This window comes from Phocoena sinus, chromosome 16, assembly GCF_008692025.1.
Source record: "Phocoena sinus isolate mPhoSin1 chromosome 16, mPhoSin1.pri, whole genome shotgun sequence".
Taxonomy (NCBI): Eukaryota; Metazoa; Chordata; class Mammalia; order Artiodactyla; family Phocoenidae; genus Phocoena; species Phocoena sinus.
Window position 1 is genome coordinate 78,668,730 of NC_045778.1, and position 27,398 is coordinate 78,696,127.

The following is a 27,398-nucleotide window of genomic DNA, read 5'->3' on the forward strand; positions in this document are numbered from 1 at the left end:
CATAATTTCCCTGGTAACCTCTATTTTCCTTCCACCTCTGCCCTGGTTCCAGTCTTCACTGAGCTCCAGAACACCACTCCCTCCTTTATGCCTTTGGTCCCCTGGTGGTAGGGATGAAGGCTTGTAGTCCCACGTGGGTTCATGAGTGATGCCTTCATTAATACATTTTCACTAAACCGTCTGGAGCGAGCTCTGTTTCCCGCTGAACCCTGGCGGACAGAAGGTGGTACAGGATGGGGCTGAAGTTGGAGCTGGAGCTGAGAGCCTGGGAGGGCTGAAGCAGAGAGGCATCTCAATACCTGCTCAGAGCACAGCCCCTCCCTGCATCTGACTGAAGCCCACTGCCCCTCTTTGTGTAGAGGCCGCTTGGCTCTGCCTAGCCTGCCCCCCCCCATTCCAGACAAGTGGCATCAGGTACAACCCACCTGAATAATTCAGTGTTGGAGGCCAAGCCATCTCTTCCTTGTGGCCATCTGGGATGACCAACTTCCCTCGGAAATGGAGACATCACATTTTAAAAGGAGAGACTTACATGTGGAATCTAGAAAAATGGTACAGATGAACCTATTTTCAGAGCAGGAATAGAGACGCAGATGTAGAGAACGGATGTGTGGACACAGGGCAGAGGAGAAAGGAGGGTGGGATGACTTGGGAAATTGGGATTGACATATATACACTGCCGTGTGTAAAACAAATAGCTAGCGGGAACCTGCTGTATAGCACAGGGAGCTCAGCTGGGTGCTCTGTGATAACCTAGATGAGTGAGATGGGGGGAGGGGGGGAGGCAGGTCCAAGGGGGAGGGGATATATGTATACATATAGCTGATTCACTTCATTGTACAGCAGAAACTAACACAACATTGTAAAGCGACTCTACCCCAATCAAAAAAAATAAAAAGATAAAAGGAGAGACTTACCCAACATCCTTGAATTTTCCTTCTGAGCCCCCTTCTCTAATCCTGTCCTCTAAAAACTGGGATTGGGATTGGTTGAGAGGCTCTTTCATTGATCACCAGTTCTTTGACATTGACCCTGACCCTATCTTCTATAATCACCACCCGCGTTCTTTCTCCTTAGTCTGCTCAACTTTCTGGCTTCCCGTTGGTTGAAGCCATAGTTGCTCCAACTCTGCCTCTGTGACAATCCATTTGCTTGTTCTATTGCTGGACAATTCAGTTGTTTCTGATAGATCTAACATCTAGTTATATTGCAGAGCTTCTGGCCTCTGTGAATGGCACCACCATCCATCCAGTTCCACACACCAAAGGCTTGGGTGTCATCCTCGTACCGTCCTTTCTTCAACTCCCCAAATCCAAGCCATCCCCGAGTCTCGGCATATGTCTCTAATCCACCCACCTCTCTTGAACTCTGCTTCCAACACCCTGCTTTAAGTCACACTACTTCTCAACTGGGTGGCTGCCTCCCTCCAGGAATCCCCACATCCACACCGCCCTCCTCACCAAGCCATCCTGCACCCCGTGGGCTTTGAAAATGTAAATCAAACCATGTCAACTCTTAAAGCCCCTTCAGAGGTCTCCACTACACTGAGCACAAAGACAGTCTTTCCTGGATCCAGAGACCCCTGGCCGCTCTGGCCCCTGCCCTTGCCTCTGGCTGCATCTCGCACCATCTTCCCCTCCCTTTCTGCATTCCCTCCACAGACCTCCACCTGCTCCCATTGACCTTAGTACACTGCTCTGCCCCATGCCCACCTTTACCCCTTCATCTCCCTGACTCCTATTCATCCTCCAGATCTTAAACATCACGTCCTCTAGACCAAGTCGGTTCGCCCAGGTAAGTGTAGAAACCTGAACCTTCCTTCAAAGCTCCCATCACAGTTTGTAATATGTCATGTGTTCTACTAGCTTCATAAACCCAGGAATTACCTTTGGTTTTGCTCTCACCCCCACATCCTGGTACACGGCAGGTGCTTAATACTCCTGATTAAATGACAGGTTTTTTCTACTAAAAATATGCTACAAATTTCTGGGTCAACATGGCCAATTTACCACATGCTTCTATTTCCTCTCCTTCTGGAATCCCTCCAATAAAGGAATTTTTCAAAGTTGTAGACCCACAAGAGCGAAGAGCACTAAGGAAGAGACAATAAGGAAAGAAGGATTCAGCAGATTTTTTTTGGAATATACAAAGCAGGTGGAGAAACAGTAGCGGATGCAGCAAAGAGCAGCAGCTACATCTCAGGTGCCACTAGGAAGTTAGCCAGGTGACACACACAGAACTGGGAGACACAAATAGTGTGGAAAGTGGGGGCAGGGCAAGTCAGGGGCTGAAAACAGAGGATTGGTTGAAAATTTGTAGACAGAAGGGTTAAACCCTCACTCCTTTCCCACCCTCTGTAGCCAAGCAACTATTCCTCCCATCTCCACTCTGACATCACCAGCAGGCGAGCAGAGGCTTATCCTCCAGATAAAATGAACCTGAGAGCCTTCACAGGTGAGACATGAGACAGGGAGGTGAAGGAGCACAGGACTAAAAATGGGCAATTCAGTGAAAGGCTAATAATCACAGTTAATCTGGAGAAAAGCCCTTAGGCACAGGGACGCAGCTTCTGGCAGCCACAAGTTGGCCGGAGCACACTGAATGGTCTCCAGACAGGGGCGGGGCACAGATAGAGTCCATTACAATGAACACGTGTGATGTGACAGCCGCAATTTTATCCTGGATCAGCAAAAGAAGAAAGGCAGCTATAAAGGATGACATGAGACCATTGGGGAATTCAAATACAGACTCTATATTGGATTTTATTTTATGATAATAATATTATGCAAACATAGGTGAATGTCCTTGTTCTGAGAAGAGCTATGCTGAAGTATTTAGGATGGAGGCATCACAATACCTGTACCTTCCAAATATTCAACAAAGGAAATTATACTCACATAGATATATATGTGAATATATGCATAGAGAGAGAGAAATATAAGTGGATGGATGGATGATAGACCAACTGACCAGGAGAGAAAAAGACAAAATCAGAGGAAGCTGATGTGGCAAAATGTTAATAATAATGAGGCTAGGTGTGGAGTATTCAGGTGTTTGTTGTTCTGTTCTTTAGGTTTTTTTAATAGTAGGCTTGAAATTTTTCAAAATAAAACAGAAAAAAAAAAAAAAAAGGAATCCAAGTAGCATAACCACTTCTCAGCAGCAGCACTGAAAGCTAAAACCAATAACAAGGGTGCCTTATTCTGAATGACTTTTCAATTCAGGTTTCTATTCCCAGCCAAACTATCTTCCCAAATAGTAAGGGTAAAACAAATATATTTTTACCACATGCAAGAACTCAACACTTTTATATCCCATGTAAATTTTCTCAGGAAACTATTGAAATATGTGCTTCGAACTACACAGATGGGATGCGGGAAATAGCAGGAGAAAGAAGGGAAGACACAAGATGCAGTGGTGCAAAGAAACATCCACTCCAGACTGGAGCAGGAGGATATTGGGCTTCTGCAAAAAGAAGAAAAACAAAACAAAACAAAAAAGAACCTTATGCCTGCCCCAGTGGAGCTTGTTATCAGTAAACACGTAGCAGGGCATTAAGGAAAATGTAGTGATGATAGTACATAGAAAACTGAGCAAATGTAAAGTTGATGTCACTGTTAACTCCGAAAAAAAAAAAAAGTATTCCGGAAAATAGACAAGGGACTAGAACACGTCTGGCTCAGCAGCTGACAACATTTGTAAAGTTACAACAGAAAAACACTGGCTGTTTATTTAACCAAAACTATGCGAGGGTGGGGGTGGGGAGTGTGTAGAAAAGTAGGGAGTTGTTGTAATTAAGTCCTCACATGTCTGATTTAACATGTCTGGAAATTAAAAGATGTTAAAAAATGATTAATCAAGAAAGAGCCATCCAGGGCTTCCCTGGTGGCGCAGTGGTTGGGAGTCTGCCTGCCGATGCAGGGGACACGGGTTCATGCCCCGGTCCGGGAAGATCCCACATGCCGCAGAGCGGCTGGGCCCGTGAGCCATGGCCGCTGAGCCTGCGCGTCTGGAGCCTGTGCTCCGCAATGGGAGAGGCCACAGCAATGAGAGGCCCGCGTACCGCAAAAAAAAAAAAAAAAGAAAGAAAAGAAAAAGCCATCCCAAACAACGGAGCAGAGGCTCAGACAGATATTTGGATATCCATGTTCATAGCAGCATTTGCAGCAGCCCAAAGGTGGAAACAACCTAAATTCACAGGCAGATGAATGCATAAACAAAATGTGGCATATACGTACAATGGAATATTACTCAACCTTAAGAAGGAAGGAAGCTCTGACACCTGCTGCAACATGGATGAGTTCTGAAGACTTTATGCTCGGTGAGATAAGCCGGTCACAAAAGGACAAATATTGTGGTTCCACTTCTATGAGATACCTAGAATAGGCAAATTCATAGAGACAGAAAATAGAGGTTATGAGGGGCTGAGGGGATGGGGGAGTGGAGAGCTATTGTTTAATGGGCACAGAGTTTCTGTTTGGGAAGGTAAAAAAGCTGTGGAGTTGGATGGTGGTGATGGTCCCACAACATTGTGGATGTGCTTAACGCCACTGAACTGCACACTTAAAAATGGATTAAATGGATTACAAGAAATATTTGTGTAAGAATAATATTTGGAGTTACAGTGGTAACCAACACAAGCAACAGCTGGGAGTTGTGAGCACTTACCTGGAAGCGATATGGGGAGACGGGAGGAACGTGGCCAGAGACTGCTCCTTTTTATTACAGCCCTTTTTGCACTGTTTGACTTTAAAAGGTACAGTGTTCACATTCCTACAGGCCTGCTTTAAATACTTTCTGTACATGCTCATTTAATTCTCATACCACCACAAGGTAGGTGACTGTTCCACATTTTGAAAGGAAGAAAAGAGATCGAGGGAGGTGGAGAGGGCTCCAGCCCAGGCAGGCTGACTCCAGAATCCCTGCTCTTAATCATTCTACTTTGCTGCCTTTAATGCATGTGTATTACCGTGACACAAGTAAAAAATTACTTTTAAAAATATGCTTGTATACATATTTTATGTGCTAGTGTGAGAATATCAGATTCCTGGGAGTGGAACACCCCCAATTTCTACAAAAGATGAAATATGGCATTCAGTTCATCATGTGGGCATAAAAGCTACTGCAATAACACTGATACTGACATTATGCTCATTTTATTATGGAACTGAAGCACAGAAGCAAATGACTTGTCTTTGTATTATAATTTTTTAAAACATCTTTATTGGAGTATAATTGCTTTACAATGGTGTGTTAGTTTCTGCTTTATAACAAAGTGAATCAGCTATACATATACATATATCCCCATATCTCCTCACTCTTGCGTCTCCCTGCCACCCTCCCTATCCCATCCCTCTAGGTGGTCACAAGGCACCAAGCTGACCTCCCTGCGCTATGTGGCTGCTTCCCACTAGCTATCTACTTTATATGTGGTAGTGTATATATGTCCATGCCACTTTCTCACTTTGTCCCAGCTTACCCTTCCCCATCCCTGTGTCCTCAAGTCCACTCTCTACGTCTGCATCTTTATTCCTGTCCTGCACCTAGGTTCTTCAGAACCATTATTTTTTTAGATTCCATATATATGTGGTAGCATACGGTATTTGTTTTTCTCTTTCTGACTTACTTCACTCTGTATGACAGACTCTAGCTCCATTCATCTCACTACAAATAACTCAATTTCGTTTCTTTTTATGGCTGGGTAATATTCCATTGTATATATGTGCCACATCTTCTTTATCCATTCATCTGTCGATTGACACTTAGGTTGCTTCCATGTCCTGGCTATTGTAATTAGAGCTGCAAGGAACAATGTGGTACACGACTCTTTTTGAATAATGGTTTTCTCAGGGTATATGCTCAGTAGTGGGATTGCTGGGTCGTATGGTAGTTCTATTTTTAGTTTTTTAAGGAACCTCCATACTGTTGTTCTCCATAGGGGCTGTATCAATATACATTCCCACCAACAGTGCAAGAGGGTTCCCCTTTCTCAACACCCTCTCCAGCATTTATTCTTTGTAGATTTTTTGATGATGGCCATTCTGACTGGTGTGAAGTGATACCTCATTGTACTTTTCATTTGCATTTCTCTAATGATTAGTGATGTTGAGCATCCTCTCACGTGTTTGTTGACAATCTGTATATCTTCTTTGGAGAAATGTCTATTTAGGTCTTCTGCCCATTTTTGGATTGGGTTGTTTGTTTTTTTGATATTGAGCTGCATGAGCTGCTTGTAAATTTTGGAGATTAATCCTTTGTCAGTTGCTTCATTTGCAAATATTTTCTACCATACTGAGGGTTGTCTTTTCGTCTTGTTTATGGTTTCCTTTGCTATGCAATACCTTTTAAGTTTCATTAGGTCCCATTTGTTTATTTTTGTTTTTATTTCCATTTCTCTAGGAGGTGGGTCAAAAAGGATCTTGCTGCAATTTATGTGATAGAGTGTTCTGCCTATGTTTTCCTCTAAGAGTTTTATAGTGTCTGGTCTTACATTTAGGTCTTTAATCCATTTTGAGTTTATTTTAGTTTATGGTGTTAGGGAGTGTTCTAATTTCATTCTTTTACATGTAGCTGTCCAGTTTTCCCAGCACCACTTATTGAAGAGGCTGTCTTTTCTCCATTGTATATTCTTGCCTCCTTTATCAAAGATAAGGTGACCATATGTGCGTGGGTTTATCTCTGGGCTTTCTATCCTGTTCCACTGATCGATATTTCTGTTTTTGTGCCAGTACCATACTGTCTTGATTACTGTAGCTCTGTAGTATAGTCTGAAGTCGGGAAGCCTGATTCCTCCAGCTCCGTTTTTCTTTCTCAAGACTGCTTTGGCTATTTGGGGTCTTTTGTGTTTCCATATGAATTGTAAATTTTTTTGTTCTAATTCTGTGAAAACTGCCATTGGTAGTTTGATAGGGATTGCATTGAACCTGCAGATTGCTTTGGGTAGTATAGTCACTTTCACAATGTTAATTCTTCCAATCCAAGAATGTGGTATATCTCTCCATCTGTTTGTATCATCTTTAATTTCTTTCATCAGTGTTTTATAGTTTTCTAGGTCTTTTGTCTCCTTAGGTAGGTTTATTCCTAGGTATTTTATTCTTTCTGTTGCCGTGGTAAACAGGAGTGTTTCCCAAATTTCTCTTGTATTATAATTTTTAACAGGTCTCCCTGGTTTTTGCAGCTCCCCCCGCAATTTTCCCTCTCAGCTCCCCTGTCACAGTGATCATCACCATAATGGTACCTGTGGAATAAAACACAAGAAAAATGAGCACGGAGACAGTAACTCAAGCTTCCTTTAGAAATAGAGGAAAACAATTTTTCAGTTAGAAAACATGTTGAAATATTATTTTTACAGTGAAAATAGTTACATCACAATTTTAAATTACATTTCCATTTGAAATGGAGTCGATTTGCACCACCTACTGGATAATACAGATCTATATATTCAGAGGTTTCAAAATTATAATACCACTTTTAAATTTTAGAGTTACATGTCTAGTTATCTTCAAGAGACCAGCCCCTTTGACACGCTGGAAATACCAAATGCTAATTTACTTCAGGGACCATTTTCTAAAACAAACTTTCTTTAAAAGCCAAATTTAATCATCTAGCTAAATTAACAAATTGTACAGCTGCTTATAAAAATGAAATGATTAAGCCAAATACATCAACCAAAGAGATAAAAATGTAAATTAGAAGCAAAACTGAAATCAGTACACATTATCAGTTGCTAACTCACTATTAAAAAAGAGGATTCAAACAGACAAATGGAAAATGGCAGGAAACATAAGCAAACAGGATAATAAACAGAACATAACTCAACATTAATTTAAAAAGAACTCACCCAATGAAAATTTGATAGTGTTTATATCCAAAGTAATAATCATTATCATGGCTTAAATACAGCCAAACATCAACACACAAAGTATTTGTATTTAGGTTTTTTGACATTTTAAAGGAAACATCGACAGAAAATTTCATGTTTCATTACAAAGTACTCCAAGCCATAAATTTCTCAGACAGAATTTCAAGATGGCAGAGGAGATGTAGAGATCACCTTCCTCCCCACAAATACATCAGAAATACATCTACATGTGGAACAACTCCTAAAGAACACCTACTGAATGCTGGCAGAAGACCTCAGACTTCCCAAAAGACAAGAAACTCCCCATGTACCTGGATAGGGCAAAAGAAAAAAGAAAGAGACAAAAGAATAGGGACGGGACCTGCACCTCTGGGAGGGAACCATGAAGGAGGAAAAGTTTCCACACGCTAGGAATGCCCTTCACTGGCAGAGATGGGGGGTGGCAGCGGGGAAGCATTGGAGCCAGAGGACAGCGCAGCAACAGGGGTGCAGAGGGCAAAGTGGAGAGATTCCCGCACAGAGTATTCGTGCCAACCAGCACTCAACAGCCTGAGAGGCTTGTCTGTTCCCCTGTCGGGGCAGGCAGGGGCTGGGAGCTGAGGCTCAGGCTTCGGAGGTCGGATCCCAGGGAGAGGACTGGGGTTGGCGGCGTGAACACAGCCTGAAGGAGGCTAGTGCGCCACAGCTGGCTGGGAGGGAGTCCAGGAAAAAGTCTGGACCTGCCTAAGAGGCAAGAGACCATTGTTTCAGGGTACGCGAGGAGAGGGTAGCAGAGCACCACCTAAACAGGCTCCAGAGAGGGGTGCAAACTGTGGCTATCAGCGCGGACCCCAGAGACGGACACGAAATGCTAAGGCTGCTGCTGCTGCAGCCACCAAGAAGCTTGTGTGCAAGCACAGGGCACTATCCACACCTCCCCTCCGGGGAGCCTGTGCAGCCCGCCACTGCCAGGGTCCCATTACCCAGGGGCAACTTCCCCAGGAGAACATACAGCACGTCTCAGGCTGGTGCAACATCATGCCAGCCTCTGCTGCTGCAGGCTCTCCCTACATTCCATACCCCTCCCTCCCCGCGGCCTGAGTAAGCCAGAGCCCCTGAATCAGGTGCTACTCTAACCCCGTCCTGTCTGAGCGAAGAACAGATGCCCTCAGGCGACCTACACACAGAGGCAGGTCCAAATCCAAAGCTGAACCCCAGGAGCTGTGCGAACAAAGAAAAGAAAGGGAAATCTCTCCCAGCAGCCTCAGGAGGAGTGGATTAAATCTCCACAATCAACTTGATGTACGCTGTATCTGTGGAATACCTGAATAGACAACAAATCATCCCAAACTCGAGGCGGTGGACTTTGGGAGCAACTGTAGACTTGGGGTTTGCTTTCTGCATCTAATTTGTTTCTGGTTTTATGTCTATCTTAGTTTAGTATTTAGAGTTTATTATCATTGGTAGATTTGTTTATTGATTTGGTTGCTCTCTTCCTTTTTTTATATATATAGATATATTTTTTTTTCCTTTTTCTCTTTTTGTGAGTGTGTATGTGTATGCTTCTTTGTGTTATTCTGTCTGTATAGGTTTGCTTATACCATTTGTCCTAGGGTTTTGTCTGTCCGTTTTTTTGTTTGTTTGTTTTTGGTTTTTTTACTATAGTTTTTAGCGCGTGTTATCATTAGTGGATCTGTTTTTTGGTTTGGTTGCTCTCTTCTTTCTTTCTTTTTCTCTTTTAAATTACTTTTAATTCTTTTTATTTTCAATAATTAAAAAATTTTTTTATTTTAGTAACTTAATTTTATTCTTTCTTTCTCTTTCTTTCTTCCTTCCTTCCTTTCTCTCTCTCTCTCTCTCTTTCTGCTTTCTTTCTTCTTTTTTCTTATCTCCCTTTTCTTCTGAGCCATGTGGCTGACAGGGTCTTGCTGCTCCGGCTAGGAGTCAGGCCTGTGTCTCTCAGGTGGGAGACCTGAGTTCAGGACATTGGTCCACTAGAGACCTCCTGGCTCCACATAATATCAAACAGCAAAAGCTCTTCCAGAGATCTCCATCTCAATGCTAAGACCCAGCTCCACTCAACGACCAGCAATCTATAGTGCTGGACACCCTATGACAAACAACTAGAAAGACAGGAATACAACCCCACCCATTAGCAGAGAGGCTGCCTAAAATCATAAGGTCACAGACACCCCAAAACACACCACCAGATGCAGTCCTTCCCACCACAAAGACAAGATCCAGCCTCATCCACCAGAACACAGGCACCAGTCCCCTCCACCAGGAAGCCCTACACAACCCACTGAACCAACCTTAGCCACAGGGGGCAGACACCAAAAACAACAGGAGCTACAAACTTGCAGCCTGGGAAAAGGAGACGCCAAACACAGTAAGTTAAGCAAAATGAGAAAACAGAGAAACACACAGCAGATGAAGGAGCAAGGCAAAAACTCACCAGACCAAACAAATGAAGAGGAAATAGGCAGTCTACCTGAAAAAGAATTCACAGTAATGATAGTAAACATGATCCAAAATCTTGGAAGTAGAATGAAGAAAATACAAGAAACGTTTAACAAGTACCTAGAAGAACTAAAGAGCAAATAAACAATGATGAACAACACAATAAATGAAAATAAAAATTATCTAGAAGGAATCAACAGCAGAATAACTGAGGCAGAAGAACAGATAAGTGATCTGGAAGATAAAATAGTGGAAACAACTACCACAGAGCAGAATAAAGAGAAAAGAATGAAAAGAATTGAGGACAGTCTCAGAGACCTCTGGGACAACATTAAATGCACCAGCATTTGAATTATAGGGGTTCCAGAAGAAGAGAAAAAGAAAGGGTCTGAGAAAATATCTGAAGAGATTATAGTTGAAAACTTCCCTAATATGGGAAAGGAAATAGTCAGTCAAGTCCAGGAAGCATAGACAGTCCCGTACAGGATAAATACAAGGAGAAACATGCCAAGATACATATTAATCAAATTATCAAAAATTAAATACAAAGAAAAAATATTAAAAGCAGCAAGGGAAAAACAACAAATAACATACAAGGGAATCCCCATAAGGTTAACAGCTGACCTTTCAGCAGAAACTCTGCAAGCCAGAAGGGAGTGGCAGGACATATTTAAAGTGATGAAAGGGAAAAACCTACAACCAAGATTACTCTACCCATTAAGGATCTCATTCAGATTTGACAGAGGAATGAAAACCTTTACAGATAAGCAAAAGCTAAGAGAATTCAGCACCACCAAACCAGCTCTACAACAAATGCTAAAGGAACCTCTCTAGACAGGAAACACAAGAGAAGGAAAAGACCTACAATAACAAACCCAAAACAATTAAGAAAATGGGAATAGGAACATACATATCGATAACTACCTTAAATGTAAATGGATTAAATGCTCCAACCAAAAGACATAGACTGGCTGAATGGAAACAAAAACAAGACCCGTATATATGCTGTCTACAAGAGACCCACTTCACACCTAGGGACACATACAGACTGAAAGTGAGGGGATGTAAAAAGATAGTCCATGCAAACGGAAATCAAAAGAAAGCTGGAGTAGCAATTCTCATATAAGACAAAATAGACTTTAAAATAAAAACTCTTACAAGAGACAAAGAAGGAAACTACCTAATGATCAAGGGATCAATCCAAGAAGAAGATATAACAATTGTAAGTAATTATGCACCCAACACAGGAGCACCTCAATACGTAAGGCAAATGCTAACAGCCATAAAAGGGGAAATTGACAGTAACACAATCATAGTAAGGGACTTTAACATCCCACTTTCACCAATGGACAGATCATTCAAAATGAAAATAAATAAGGAAACACAAGCTTTAAATGATGCATTAAATAAGACGGACTTAATTAATATTTATAGGACGTTTCATCCAAAAACAACAGAATACACTTTTTTCTCAAGTGCTCATGGAACATTCTCCAGGATAGATTATATCTTGGGTCACAAATCAAGCCTTGGTAAATTTAAGAAAATTGAAATTGTATCAAGTATCTTTTCTGACCACAACGCTATGAGACTAGATATCAATTACAGGAAAAAATCTGTATAAAATACAAACACATGCAGGCTAAACAATACACTACTAAATAACCAAGAGATCAGTGAAGAAATCAAAGAGGAAATCAAAAAACGCCAAGAAACAAATGACAATGAAAACATGATGATGCAAGACCTATGGGATGTAGCAAAAGCATTTGTAAGAGGGAAGTTTATAGCAATACAATCCTACCTCAAGAAACAAGAAACATCCTAAATAAACAACCTAACCTTACACCTAAAGCAATTAGAGAAAGAAGAACAAAGAAACCCCAAAGTTAGCAGAAGGAAAGAAATCATAAAGATCAGATCAGAAATAAATGAAAAAGAAATGAGGGAAACAAAAGCAAAGATCAATAAAACTAAAAGCGTTTTTTTGAGAAGATAAACAAAATTGATAAACTGTTAGCCAGATTCATCAAGAAAAAAAGGGAGAAGACTCAAATCAATAGAATTAGAGATGAAAAAGGAGAAGTAACAACTGACACTGCAGAAATACAAAGGATCATGAGAGATTGCTACAAGCAACTATATGCCAATAAAATGGCCAACTGGAAGAAATGGACAAATTCTTAGAAAAGCACAACCTCTGAGACTGAACCAGGAAGAAATAGAAAATATAAACAGACCAATCACAAGTAATGAAATTGAGACTATGATTAAAAATCTTCCAACAAACAAAAGCCCAGAACCAGATGGCTTCACAGGCGAATTCTATCAAACATTTAGAGAAGAGCTAACACCTATCCTTCTCAAACTCTTCCTAAATATAGCAGAGGGAGGAACACTCCCAAACACTTTCTACGAGGCCACCATCACCCTGACACCAAAACCAGACAAAGATGTCACAAAGAAATAAAACTACAGGCCGATATCACTGATGAAAATAGATGCAAAAGTCCTCAACAAAATACTAGCAAACAGATTCCAACAGCACATTAAAAGGATCATACACCATGATCAAGCGGGGTTTATCCCAGGAATGCAAGGATTCTTCAATATATGCAAATCAATCAATGTGATACACCATATTAACAAACTGAAGGAGAGAAACCACATGATAATCTCAATAGATGCAGAAAAAGCTTTCAACATAATTCAACACCCACTTACGATAAAAACCCTCCAGAAAGTAGGCATAGAGGGAACTTACCTCAACATAATAAAGGCCATATGTGAGAAACCCACAGCCAATGTCATTCTCAATGGTGAAAAACTGAAACCATTTCCCCTAAGATGAGGAACAAGACAAGGTTGTCCACTCTCACCACTATTATTCAACATAGTTTTGGAAATTTTAGCCATAGCAATCAGAGAAGAAAAAGAAATAAAAGGAATCCAAATTGGAAAAGAAGATGTAAAGCTGTTGCTGTTTGCAGATGACATAATATTATACATAGAGAATCCTAAAGATGCCATCAGAAAACTACTAGAGCTAATAAATGAATTTGGTAAAGTAGCAAGATACAAAATTAATGCACAGAAATCTCTTGCATTCCTATACACTAATGATGAAAAATCTGGAAGAGAAATTAAGGAAACACTCCCATTTACCACTGCAACAAAAGAATAAAATACCTAGGAATAAACCTACCTAAGGAGACAAAAGACCTGTATGCACAAAACTATAAGACACTGATGAAAGAAATTAAAGATGATACCAACAGATGGAGAGATATACCATGTTCTTGGAATGGAAGAATCAACATTGTGAAAATGACTATACTACCCAAGGCAATCTACAGATTCAATGCAATCCCTATCAAACTACCAATGGCATTTTTCACAGAACTGGAACAAAATATTTCACAATTTGTATGGAAACACAAAAGACCCCGAATAGCCAAAGCAATCTTGAGAAAGAAAAACATAGCTGGAGGAATCAGACTCCCTGACTTCATACTATACTACAAAGCTACAGTAATCAAGCCAGTACGGTACTGGCAAAAAAACAGAAACATCGATCAATGGAACAGGATAGAAAGCCCAGAGATAAACCCATGCACATATGGTCACCTTATTTTTGATAAAGGAGGCAAGAATATACAATGGAGAAAAGACAGCCTCTTCAATAAGTGGTGCTGGGAAAACTGGACAGCTACATGTAAAAGAATGAAATTAGAACACTCCCTAGCACCATACACAGAAATAAACTCAAAATGGATTAAAGACCTAAATGTAAGGCCAGACACTATAAAACTCTTAGAGGAAAACATAGGCAGAACACTCTATCACATAAATTGCAGCAAGATCCTTTTTGACCCACCTCCTAGAGAAATGGAAATAAAAACAAAAATAAACAAATGGGACCTAATGAAACTTAAAAGGTATTGCACAGCAAAGGAAACCATAAACAAGATGAAAAGACAACCCTCAGAATGGTAGAAAATATTTGCAAATGAAGCAACTGACAAAGGATTAATCTCCAAAATTTACAAGCAGCTCATGCAGCTCAATATCAAAAAAAGACACAACCCAATCCAAAAATGGGCAGAAGACCAAAACAGAAATTTCTCCAAAGAAGAGATACAGATTACCAACAAACACATGAAAGGATGCTCAACATCACTAATCATTAGAGAAATGCAAATCAAAACTACAATGAGATATCACTTCACACCAGTCAGAATGGCCATCATCAAAAAATCTACAAACAGGGCTTCCCTGGTGGCGCTCTGGTTGGGAGTCCGCCTGCCAATGCAGGGGACACGGGTTCGTGCCCCGGTCCGGGAAGATCCCACATGCTGCGGAGCGGCTGGGCCCATGAGCCATGGCTGCTGGCCTGCACGTCCGGAGCCTGTGCTCCGCAGCGGGAGAGGCCACAACAGTGAGAGGCCCACATACTGCAAAAAAAAAAAAAAATACTCTACAAACAATAAATGCTGGAGAGGGTGTGGAGAAAAGGGAACCCTCTTGCACTGTTGGTGGGAATGTATATTGATACAGCCACTATGGAGAACAGTATGCATGTTCCTCAAAAATGTAAAAATAGAGCTACCGTATGAACCAGCAATCCCACTACTGGTCATATACCCTGAGAAAACCACAATTCAAAAAGAGTCAAGTACCACAGTGTTCATCACAGCTTTATTTACAATAGCCGGGACATGGAAGCAACCTAAGTGTCGATCGACAGATGAATGGATGAAGAAGACATGGCACATATATACAGTGGAAAATTACTCAGCCATAAAAAGAAATGAAGTTGAGTTATTTGTAGTGAGGTGGATGGAGCTAGAGTCTGTCATACAGAGTGAAGTAAGTCAGAAAGAGAAATACAAATACCATATGCTACCACATATATATGGAATCTAAAAAAAAAAAAAGTGGTTCTGAAGAACCTCAGGGCAGGACAGGAATAAAGACGCAGATGCAGAGAATGGACTTGAGGACACCGGGATGGGGAAGGTTAAGCTGGGACGAAGTGAGAGAGTGGCATGGACTTAACATACACTACCAAATGTAAAATAGATAGCTAGTGGGAAGCAGCTGTATAGCACAGGGAGATCAGCTCAGTGTTTTGTGACCACCTAGAAGGGAGGGATAGGGAGGGTGGGAGGGAGACCCAAGAGGGAGGAGATATGGGGATATATGTATACATATAGCTGATTCACTTTGTTATACAGCAGAAACTACCACAACATTGTAAAGCAATTATACTCCAATAAAGATGTTAAAAAAATAAATTTCTGGGTATATAGTAGCCACATTTATTATTGTATAATTGACAGAGGTTCAGGAAAAAATTACATCTACAATATCTATCATTCTAGATGAAATTGCTTTAGAATAGAAGCCTAAATATATTACATTTAAATTTCTTGAAACCTATTATAGCATTCCACTTATTTTATGGGTATTTTGTCTGAAAATTGATTTTATTTTTATATGTCAACTAAATTAGATGTCAACTAAATTAACTGAAGCATAAAATATGCCAGCAAGATATATTTACAAATACACATGGCAAAATGATGTGCAAGTAACAGGAATCTGATTTAAACTCACAAGCACAAAAAGTCCCCATGCAACAGTGACCAACTCATCCCTAATCCTCTTTGTTGTTGCAGGTGATTTGTGCATGACAAGCCTGTTTACAGTGACCAATGTCATGAGCAAGGCTGCTAGAAGGTTTTTGTCATTTTAGTTCACAGTTGGTGTGATTGCACTCTTAAGGTTCTCATCTGCATCAGAAAGCTCGGGTTGTTTAATTTCTATCAGGTGAGTGGACAGTCTCTCCCCAGACATCACATCCGTGGACCCTAATCCTAACCCTAAGGTTAAGGTTGGCTCACCACCTCTGTGGAGATGACTCGCACACCTAAGTCTGCAGCCCTGACCTCCTTTTACTGCTCAAGCGGTATATCCTCCTGCCTGCTGAGGACCGTCCTAGGTGCCCCAAAGGTACCTCAAACCTGTATGTCCCAAAGCCAACTCATGACCTACCCCTCCAACCTCACCTCCTTTCAGTGTTCCCAGATCGTCCACCCCATTTATTTGACCAATTTCCCCTGATATGTATTTCCCACTTGCCCCTAATCCAATCCCCCCGAAGTCCTGGCCATTATACTTTCCAAATCTCCCTGGAGCCTGTCTGCCATTCTCCATCTCCATCACTATCCCACTAGTCCAAAGAACCATTATGTCTAGCCAGGATCAATTCAAGATGGTGTAGCCTTGTTTACCCTGATCCTGTGACCCTTTGCTCAAAGCCTTTCACTGAGGATCCTGAGAAATTCCTTAACAAGGTCACGGAGACCTCCCCTGGTCAGTGCGCACCTGCCTCTCCAGCCCCGCCTCCCATCTCAAGCTCCTGTGGCTCCCATCCCAGCCTTACAACCGTGTTCCCCTGCCTCACAATGGCTGTGCCTCTCTCCGCTGATACCTGGACTTCACCTATGTTTTCCCTCGGCCTGGAATTCTCTTCTCTGCCCTTCTTGCCTAGTTACCTCCTCCCTGACTTTACTGCCTGGGTCAAGTCATAGTTGCAAGTTCACATTTGAGAGGGGGAACTTCCTTGACAGCTTCTGCATATGCCCCCACTAAACTGTTTGCACTCACCTTTGTGTTCCCAGCACCCAGCATACCACCTGTACATGGAAACATGGAATAATTCACTCAAATCAGAGTCAGAGGGGCACCTGCTCTGGCTTTCCTCTGGCCACCCCTGCCCTAACCCCCCTGCAACACACAGGGACACAGGCCCACCTGGAGCTGCTGAGAGCCTGCCCTAATGGCTCCAAGCCTGCTTCGGGGCCCACACAGTGTGCTTCCTAGGCCTGACGCCCAGAGGACCTGGTGTTTGTACCCCTATGCCCAAAGGGTGGCCAGGGGCCACCTGTTAGAAGGGTCAGAGGACAGAACATTTTAATAGTCTCCAAGGGGTGGCTGTGATGAAGGTGTACTAGCCAAGGAAGGAGGATAGGACATGTTTTATTTAATAATTTGTTGGCTTAATATATAACTTATTTAGCCATATGCTCTGCAGACTCCATTTACAGTCTTCCCCAGGCCCTGCAAAAAAAAACCAAACCAAACAAACGAAAAACAAAACAAAAATCAAAAAACAAGCACAGGGCTGGTTTCATGCATATCTGAGAATAAACTTTCTCTCTCATTCAATATCGAGATGATCCCCTGTATTCCATCTGCAATCTGAGCTCAAAGGAGGATTGACTCTTAAAGTCAACAGAGATAGAAATATTAATGCCAACACTCGATAAGCACAATGAATGGGGTGGGGAGGGGGGCAGGGTGAATTACCGAAGTCATTCAGTATCAAAAACATGTTCCCAAATCGGCAGATGACACAAAAACATTAAAAATTATGTTCTTTGGATAGTGGGACGATACATTTTCTTGCCTTTTTGCATTTTGCTACATTTGAATTTTCCAACATAAACGGGCCCACATTTGTAATGAAAACCTTATTCTTTTGAAAAATCAAGTTACTGTTCTGTTTCATTTACAAAACACGAACGTTTTGCCAAAGCTCACCATCTTCTTTGCCCTCCCTTACATGGAAGCAATGCTAGGAATTTTCTGTCCATGTATTTATTTCACTGGCAGAGACAAAAAACCCCATATTTTCTCAGAACTCAGCAGCAAAAAAAAGACTAGTTATACTTACATTTTATGTAGTGAGGAATCACAATAAGCCTCATTTATATGTTTAAAAAATGCATCGCCTGGCTAGTGGAAGCTGGGTCCACTTTATTTCAGGCAGCTACCTGAGTTTTCTTATACCACCCCTGCTGCCTAACTTCCATTAAGCCCACCTTGATTTCTTCCGGTTTCCTAAGTGTGGTCTGCAGTATGTTTTTCATAGCCATGCCCTAAAAATCCAGTTTTGGTTTTCCTTACTTAGAAATAAGTATTATCTAGTTCTTAACCTAGGAAGAACCAATTGCCCTCCTCCCCCCACCACCCCTCCTTCCCCCATTCCTCCCACCAAGCCCCTTGCACCTTGTGTTCCAGCCAACTGGGGCACTCCCACAGCTCCCTCAGCTATTCCCACCTCCACGTTTTGGCAAGTGTTTTTCCTTCACTGTCCCACCCCACACTCAACCCTCCAAGTCCCTCCTCAACACCTCAGGCTCCATGGCCCTTGCTGACCTCCCTGAACCCTCACCCCTCCCAGCCCAGTGTGTCTATCTCAAGCTGGAAGGTCCCCCACACCTGGTCTTTTCCCTTCCTCAGTGGTGACATCCGCCTCCTATTGCTGACTACTTGCTACAGCCCTTGTCCTCTTCCCAGAACTAGATCATATGCCCTTGAGGTTAGGAACCCTGTTCTGCCGACATCCTTAACCCAGCACTGTGCCTAGGACTAGACGCGTGTCTGTCGGGTGGAACTGAATTAAGCCTACGTCGTTTGGCCAGTCTCAACATTTCTCCCTTGAGAAATGTGTCTGCTTAGGGCTCCCTTGAGAAAGGTGTCTTTTCATAGCCAATCCAGGAGACTGACTTAAGACAGTGACTGACAGAAGAAAATGGCCAGAAAAATGCAACAGGGGGCATTAAATTAAAAATAATTAAGGAGGGCTTCCCTGGTGGCCCAGTGGTTAAGACTCTGCCTGCCAATGCAGGGGACACGGGTTCCAGCCCTGGTTGGGGAAGATCCCACATGCCATGGAGCAACTAGGCCTGTGCGCCACGACTACTGAGCCTGTGCTCTAGAGACCACGAGCCACAACTAATGAGCCCACGTGCCACAACTACTGAAGCCTGTGCACCTAGCGCCCATGCTCTGCAACGAGAAGCCACTGCAATGAGAAGTCTGCACACCGCAACGAAGAACAGCTCCGGCTCACCGCAACTAGAGAAATCCCGTGCACGGTAACAAAGACCCAACGTAGCCAAAAATAAACAAATAAATTTATTTTTTTAAAAAAAGTATGAGCTAATTTCAATAATCATCTGAGGAAGGGGAGGGTGTGTGGAAGGAGACTGGATGGCGCTGGTCATTTTTCAAGGTGGATAATGGTGATGGGTACATGGGGGTTCATTTTACTGTTCTCTCTGCTTAGGTATATATTTGAAATTTTTGTGATGAAAAGATTTGAAGAAGGCAAAGGAGGAGGAGAAGCAGCAGCTGATTTGCAGATTCAGAAGGGACCCTGGGCAGAGGAAAAAGAGAAGGGCTTGGCATATGGGTCTCTCCCTTTGGGAACCATCTCTCCTGGTAGCAGCACTCCTACTCTCCAAGCACCTCTCCTGCATCTACACACACCGACCCACCACTCATTTATATGGCCCCCCACGCTCAGACCTTTGACCTGAGTAACATCATCCCAGGCTCTGTCTCTTGGGTAATGCCCCATGTTCTAGAACATTCCCAGAGGGGCATGGGAGCCCCTCCAAGCCAGGCTCTACTTTAACTAATACAGTTGGCAAACCCTCATCCATGTGTGTGATGTCACACACTGAGATCTTCTGGGGCAGAAAGTCCTTGATGCTTCTTAAATCATACCAAGCAGGGACCCTACAAGAAAGGATCTTCCACGGGTCAAAGGAGTCATCATGGTGGAAACTTCTCCACTCCGGAAGCTAGTAGAGAACTGACCACGGTCTGTCCAGAATGGCTCCATTCTAAATGACCCCTCAGAAGCTCTTCCCTATGGCTGTGATTCTCCCATGAGTCACTGAAGTCAGGTAATACACATTCATTGCAGCCAAGATGCACAAAGCACCGTACTGAGTTCATACTCAGGTCTTTCCAAAATAATTCATGACATCCACAGCGACCATGTCCAACCAGTTTTAGGGATAAACAAGTGGGAGACCCTCCAACATGAGAGCTCACTCTTATGCAGTCCCTTTCCTACTTCCAAACCATTAAAGGAGAGATATTTGTAATGTAGATGAGGCCAGTCCTTTTGCACAATGCTGACAGACACGAGGATTCCAGAGAGAAATGCCACAGCAGCAAATGAATATAAATGATGCTTTTTCACTCTGTGCTTATAAAATGCCTTTGTACCTGAATCTCAAAGCGCTCCAGGAAGCATGTCTTTGGCACTTCCACTCAGGGTAACTGTGAATGGTCAGATCTTCTCAAGTCATTTGTGATAAGAAAGAACAAAAGTCCGGACACTTTTAAAATGCAATATTCTTGCCTTCTGGGTAGTAAACAAAAGCGTGCAGATGGATAATGACATCTGTGGATTCTGGCTTCATTTCCTGGAGAGAACAAAATGTAAATAAATATGTAAAAAATTGTCATATGTGGATAACACTCATGGTCCATCCAGTAGTTACCATTCTGTCCAACATGCTCCTGCAGTGGATTCCATTCCTGGGTGCAGCCTTGTGACTGCATTACACTGACAAGGTAAAATAGATCTCTTCAATGCCCACAGGAAGACAAATATAGAAATGTTTAGTAAAAAGGTCCAGTTCTGACACCGGACACTTTTGCACTAAGTGATGCCTTCATTTTGTTCTCTCCACTGGAAACTTCCTTGGAAATGTTTAATGGCTAAATGATTCATTAGGTTCTGCAAAGGCCAAGCCCTTAACTGGAAAGGCAGAGGCCTGCCTGAGGGATTGATTTCAAGGTTCATTTGAGAATTCTTTCCTTCTCACCCTCAGCGTAAGGTGTGTGCCTAGCATGAATCACCACTAGTGCTCCAGCCACCACTGAGGTGCCTGGACAGCAGTCGTTAGTGAGCTTGGAACTTTTGCTAGGATTCGTTTAGGGTAATAATCAGCTTAGGGGGATAAAACTCACAAAGACTCTATCTAAGGACGTTTCTGCTGGGAAAGTAACACCCAGCAGAGACAACCTGCCCCTACGATCATCTGTGTTGGATTCTGAAAGTCAAGGCTAATAGCTTGCAAAAGAATTTGAGTTCATCGTGTATCTAGAAAAGTATCTGCATTGAGTTCAAATGCAGTCGAAATGATTTCCAAACAGTTTCAAGTATTTTGCTTAAATGTTATTAGTCTACAGAACAACAATTAAATAATTATCAAGGATAATTATGTAAGGTATCCTGTAATTGTAACCGAGTGTTCCTTGCTATTACACTGGTAAATGGCACATCAAGGTTTGCATTATCTTATACTCTAAAATTTTTCTACTCTGGTCAAATTAAAGTGTAAAGGGAAATATAGATTATTAATTTACTAACTGTTCTTGACCTAAAGAGTAGCTAGCATGTGGTTTTTGGTTCTAAAAGCAGTGGTCTATAAACTCTTATCATATACTATTATTAGTTGAAAAAAATTCTGAACATGTAGCCCCAATATATGCATCTTAATTTATTTGTAAATAATATACTAGCAGCAATACATTAGCATAAAAATACAAAAGTAGAAAATGTTTAAAGTCTAAAACAATATTTAAAAAATTTTATTTATTGATTGCAAACTAGTTCTGCTCTCGCTAGCATTTTTTTAAAGAGAGTAAAGTGGTCAAATAGGTTTATTTTTGTGACTCTTGGCTGAAAACGCTGTGATATAACAATTTGAAGTGTGCTTCTAAGTTCCGATTATTTTAAAACTTGGTTTTAATGGCTGTCATTGCTTAAAGTATCTCAAAAGATAAGTAAACTAACTAGGAAGAATCACACCGCTTACCAAGTCAAACTGCTCATTTCAATTGTTTCCACAAATCATGCAAAGGTTTTAAATGAAATTTGGCTAAATCTCCATCGTCTCTGAAGTCCACCAATCCTCCTTTTACAAACCAATTAAATGGTGTCAAGGAATAATTCAGAGATGCTTAGCTAGTTGTTTTACATGCAATTCATTTACTTGTACATGAGGAAGAAAGGTCAATTGACTGTTGTCATGGAACACAATTAAAAACAGGATGTATAAAATACAGGAGAGAGGAAAAACCCTGCTGGCAGCTGGGAATAGTGAATCTTACATGCACATTTTGGGGGTAAACAAATCAGTTGGAGGCTGACAAAGAGATCAGTCTGGGCGTTCTGAGTAGGCCAACTAGCAGTATCAAAGAAAACAATTACGATGTGGATCCCAAAACTCTCCATCTGGGAGATCTTTTTAAAGAGGTGAGAAATTTCAGTTTCTAAGTTTTGTGTGGACATTTGCCTTTTTTTTTTTTTAATAAGCGATACATGTCACTTTCAGCAACAAAATCATGTAACACTGGAAAGATATGCAAACCTCTATTTTCAGAAATGCTCTCTCCATAGGATTCAGTTCTTTTGAAAACCAATGAGTTTCTAACTCATTGTTAAAAACATCACCGTTATCGTGAAGGAACAGATTAAGTCTGTTTATTTTTGTGAAACTCTCTCCTACACCATCCTAATGACAGCTACTTGTCATCACAGAAAAGATGAGTAAATGTGGAATACTTTCTGTAAAACAAAATATAGTAACTCATTTTTTAAGCTTGACAGTTCTTTCAAGTGCTTTGTCACAAGATGATCTGTGATCTGTGTGGTACATGAGATTTTCAAGGTCACCCCTCATCTTATTACAAAACTCTGAAAAGATTCTTCTAAAGGTCTTTTTTTTTTAAGTCTTCATTGGATTTGTTACAATATTGCTTCTGTTTTACGTTTTGTTTTTTTTGGCTGTGAGACCCGTGGGATCTTAGCTCCCCAACCACGTATCGAACCCGCACCCCCTGCATTGGAAGGCAAAGTCTTAATCACTGGACCGACAGTGAAGTCCCTAAAGGTCTTGTTTTGTCATATTTTACCCTGTGGATGGCATCCAGCGGCCCATCCAAGCCACCATATGCCGTGGTAGACTGCATAATGGTCCACAGACACCCAATGTCCTTCCTTAGGGGACCATTAGTCTTCACCACCACCTGGATGCTAAGCTTGGCCACGTGTATCATTTTCGCCAAAAAAAGTGAGAGGCAGTGTGTTTGTCACTTCTGAGCCGGAGCTTTAGGAGCTAGTTTATGGTTCACCGATCTGTTTGTTGCCCCACCACCCCTACTAGTTCCAGATGCAGGTTGCTTCATCAAACTGGGTTCTGGAGTAAAAATTACCTGGACCAGTGAAAGTCTGTCCCAAATGTCACATGTGACATACGACTACTAAATATTTGGAAATTCTTACCCCCAATTTTTTCTGTTTATCTTAAATTTATTTATCTTATTTGGCATCCCTAGTTTAAGTCACTGACATCTGGGAATCATTTGTTTTGGCTGCAAAACAAATTGATTGGCTACCCAATCATACTGGACTGATACACCAGCTGACCATGGCCCAAGGAAGGGCACCTGTGTCAACCTGTATGTTAAGCATTAGTAAGGCTTAATTTTGCCTTTACTTTCCAGATTAAAAAAACAAAACAAAACAGAAGCCACAGTTCTTCCTGCACCCCAGGGGATAATCCTTGGAGATCACTGTTCTAAGTTGTGGTCTGCAGGCCAAGGTGGTCAGACACTAGTAACTCACCAAAAACGTAGATTCCCCAGCACTGGCCTAGCAATACTGATTTAGCATCTGGAGGTGGTTAGAGGATGTGCTCGCTTAACAAGTTCCTCAGGTGATTCGGAAGCAAATTAAAGTTCCACTGGCCAGTGTTTGCAATTTGACTGTTTTAAAGACTAAGTGTACTTACTAGTACTCCGGGGCCTGGGTACCAGTCCTGCCTTTGCTATTTAAACTACCTTTGCACGATATTCAACAGGTCAATTCTATCTTCCTTTCTGGACTGCATTGCTCTCATCTAGAGAGGGACAGGATTGGCTCAGATAATCTCAAATCTCTCTTCCAGCTCAAAGTCCAGGACCAGGAATCAGAAAACCAGGGACTTTCAGTGACCAGCAGGCAAAGTACACAGCGAGGCTGAGTAGGTATAAGACACTAGGTCATGGAGGGGATGGTGGCAAACAGACCGAAGGGCCCAAGCCTCAGTCTAAGCACTCCCTGAAGTTTCCTCCTCTGCAGGCGGGGCTGTTCGCGAATTCCAAGGGCCCTAAGCATATCTGTCTTACATGCAACTGTAAAAGTTTTAGAAAAGATTTCTCATTTTGCTTTGGAAAGTACTGTGTGCTACGAGTAACTAAATGAATTTTTGATCGGCGTTTCTCTGAAATCATCTTGGGCTCTGGGAGGATTTTTGTAAGCAGAGAAAATCTAACACACAAATAGCTTTAGCATGGAACAAACTGTGTGAATACTAACTAATAATTAATGACATTGACACTGCAAATTTTGTAGCTACTTCATTAAACATTTTAGCTTTCATCTTGCAAGATTAAAAATATGTATATCTTGGAGCCAACAACATTGTTTTTATGTCTCAAACATTTTGATAAGCATTTTAAAAGCCTGTTGGCACCAGTCATTTTAGCTGCATTAGCCCGAGGGCTAAAACAGTTCTGTGGGCTGGTGCTGCGTTGGCATTGGTGAAACAGATGATTAGACAGATGATTAGCTCTTGAGGAGCTCACAGTCAGCAAGGGAGGTAGATACAAGTACGTAATTTTTCTATAAGGGGGCAAGTGCAGGAAAAAGCTACATACAAGTTTTGGGAACAAAGAAAGGGACCCTATGGGGTAAGGAGAGGGAGGTGTCAGGAGAGACTTTTTAGGGACGATACCTGTGACGGATGAGTCTTTAGGAATGAGCCAGGTGAGGAAGGGAAAGGTATTCTAGGCAAAGGAAAAGCACCAGCAGACACAGGTTATGGGACAACTTGTTGAAGCATCAAACTATAAGCAGTTCATTCATTCAGCAAACAGCTCTTTAGTGGTGATGGCATCAGGCACTGGGAAGACAGGTAAACATGTGAGAGCACTGATTGGTTACAAGATCCAGGATAACTGCCCCTGCAGGGCAGAGCAAGCCACAGATGATGAAGTACACCTTGACGGGGGCTGGGGGCTGGGAGCTGGGGGGCAGGGAAGGAGGGGAAGGCAGACACTGGGAAAATATAAAAATGAACATAAATAAGTGCCTTAAAATGTGAAGTTCTGGAAGTAATGACCCATGTTTTCCCACATTATATTTCAATCACAGACATTAAAAACAATTATATTAACTTAAACCCACAGCACATAAACGTTTCTGAAGAGGGAAAAGAAAAAAATTAATAAGCACTTAGAGCTAGAAGAATGTGTAAACTTTATGTAATTCAGATGTGCTCAGTTTCTCCTGCCATCAGGGATCATCCTCCTTCACTACCTAAATCTCTCTAGTCCTGCCCTATGAGAGGCCCCAGAATATCTGGTCCCTCCTCAGGTTTCCTTTCACAAACTGGGCGTCCCTGGTTCCCCCAGCCCAACGGCCGCTCCCATAGTCCCCTCTGCCGCTGACCTCTCTTTTTCTGTGCTGCGTTCCTGGTTCTTTGTGTTTCACTCTTCTTGCTGCCTTTTCACAGGCTGTTTCCAGCACATTTTCTCCCGAAGCATTATCCACAAGGGTTCAGGCACTTACTTCTCAAGAGGCCTGCAGTATATGTGAGTCCTGAAGAAAGAATCACCGCTACATCAGGAAATCCCTTCTTGCAAACACAGAATTATACAATAAAACAACAGAATTCAAAGATGATTAGAAGCTAAATTATATATGTATAAAAGCTTAATAAAATGACATTTTACTATAAAATAATGCATAATCAGAAAGAAAAATAGGAAAATGAAGCTTTAAAGAATAAATTTTAAATCATTTCATTTTACCCCGTAGAGATATGTTTTTATGGACATTGACACAGAAATAAACATGTTTGTGAAATTAAGATCTTATCACAGGTTTGCTTTACTTTTTTTTTTATCACAACATCGCACACGATCTTACAGTACAGGTACACTTATATTAACATACAAAGTGCAATTTAAACGTTCTTGAATATTCTTTAAAAACAATTTATTGATAATAGTTGCACAAGTTAATGGTATTATGTACCAAAAGTAGACTTAACCATCCTCCTAATGTCCTTAGACCTTTAAGTTGTGTTCAACTTTTTACTATAATGTAAAATAACAATGTGTTACTTGTGAAAAATGAAAAAAGAATTGACTGCAAAATACAAACAGAAAATTATAGATATCAAAACTAATACATGTTGATTTAAGTTCTACAAAATATACTGATATTAAATTCACTGTTAAATATAAATCATAAAAATGTTGTTACAATTGAAAACAATTTGTAAATTGAGTTTGTTAACAGTTACAAGGACTTCTAAATCTGCAGATCAGTGTATTATCAGCACCTGATGTAAATTACAAATTGAGATAGCCAAGTAATTGCAAAGGCAAAACTAATTTTTCAAGAAACTCTCAATATTTTACTGCAAAACAAAACAGTTTTATGAAGGCTGTGGCTGCATGTAACGATACGATACCGGGTTTCGGCTCAGAGGATACGAGAGCCGAGCACCTTCGAAGCTTTAAACGGACCTTGGCTATTTCTCTACCTCTTTGCTACTCAAAGCACTGGCATCATCTCCTGGGGATCTGGTTGAGATGTAGAATCTCAGGCCCCTCTCAGACCAACTGAATCAAAATCTGCATGTCAACTAGATCCCCAGGTGTTTCCTGAGCCCTTTAATGCTCGAGAAGTCCCTAGACCACCGGAATGCCCTTTGCTAGTTCCCTGGGGCCCGACAAATACGGGGCTCTCCGTAGATGCTCCAGGCGTCACTAAACAGCAAACTCTGCACCTCTGGCGGTGCCGTCTCCTCTGAAATCCATCCCTTCAGCAAAGGCGGAGGGCCTCTTCTCCCCGCGGAGCCCCGCCGCTCCTACACTCGGGACCGCGAGGCCCATACACGCACTGCGACGAGCGGACAGTACGCCGAGGCCGGGCTGGCTTGAGTCTGGACGGCCCCTCACCTGGGCATGTCTTTCCCTTCCTGGGCCTGTGAGCCCGACTGCAAACCGAGGGGGCACTGAAAGCTGTGGCGGGAAGAGCGCTGACACTTCACCACTTTACGTAACGGGAGCCGCTGGTTACAACTACGGTCGTTCTTCCCCGCCCACGCAGAGAGGACCTCTGCGACTTTGTCTCCGCCCAAAGCCCAAGTCCCGAGGACTGTTGGCC

General features: G+C 41.9%; 1 long non-coding RNA gene across 1 annotated transcript; it reads right to left on the minus strand.

Annotated features, from left to right (window-relative positions):
- Positions 1–7,054: 7,054 nt before the first annotated feature.
- LOC116741660 lies at positions 7,055–27,325 on the minus strand. The gene is made up of 4 exons (XR_004346228.1): positions 27,191–27,325; positions 25,671–25,820; positions 20,393–20,592; positions 7,055–7,237 (listed from the first exon to the last, which is right to left on the minus strand). It is a non-coding gene; the product is annotated as an uncharacterized LOC116741660 (long non-coding RNA).
- Between the last annotated feature and the right edge of the window lie 73 nt (positions 27,326–27,398).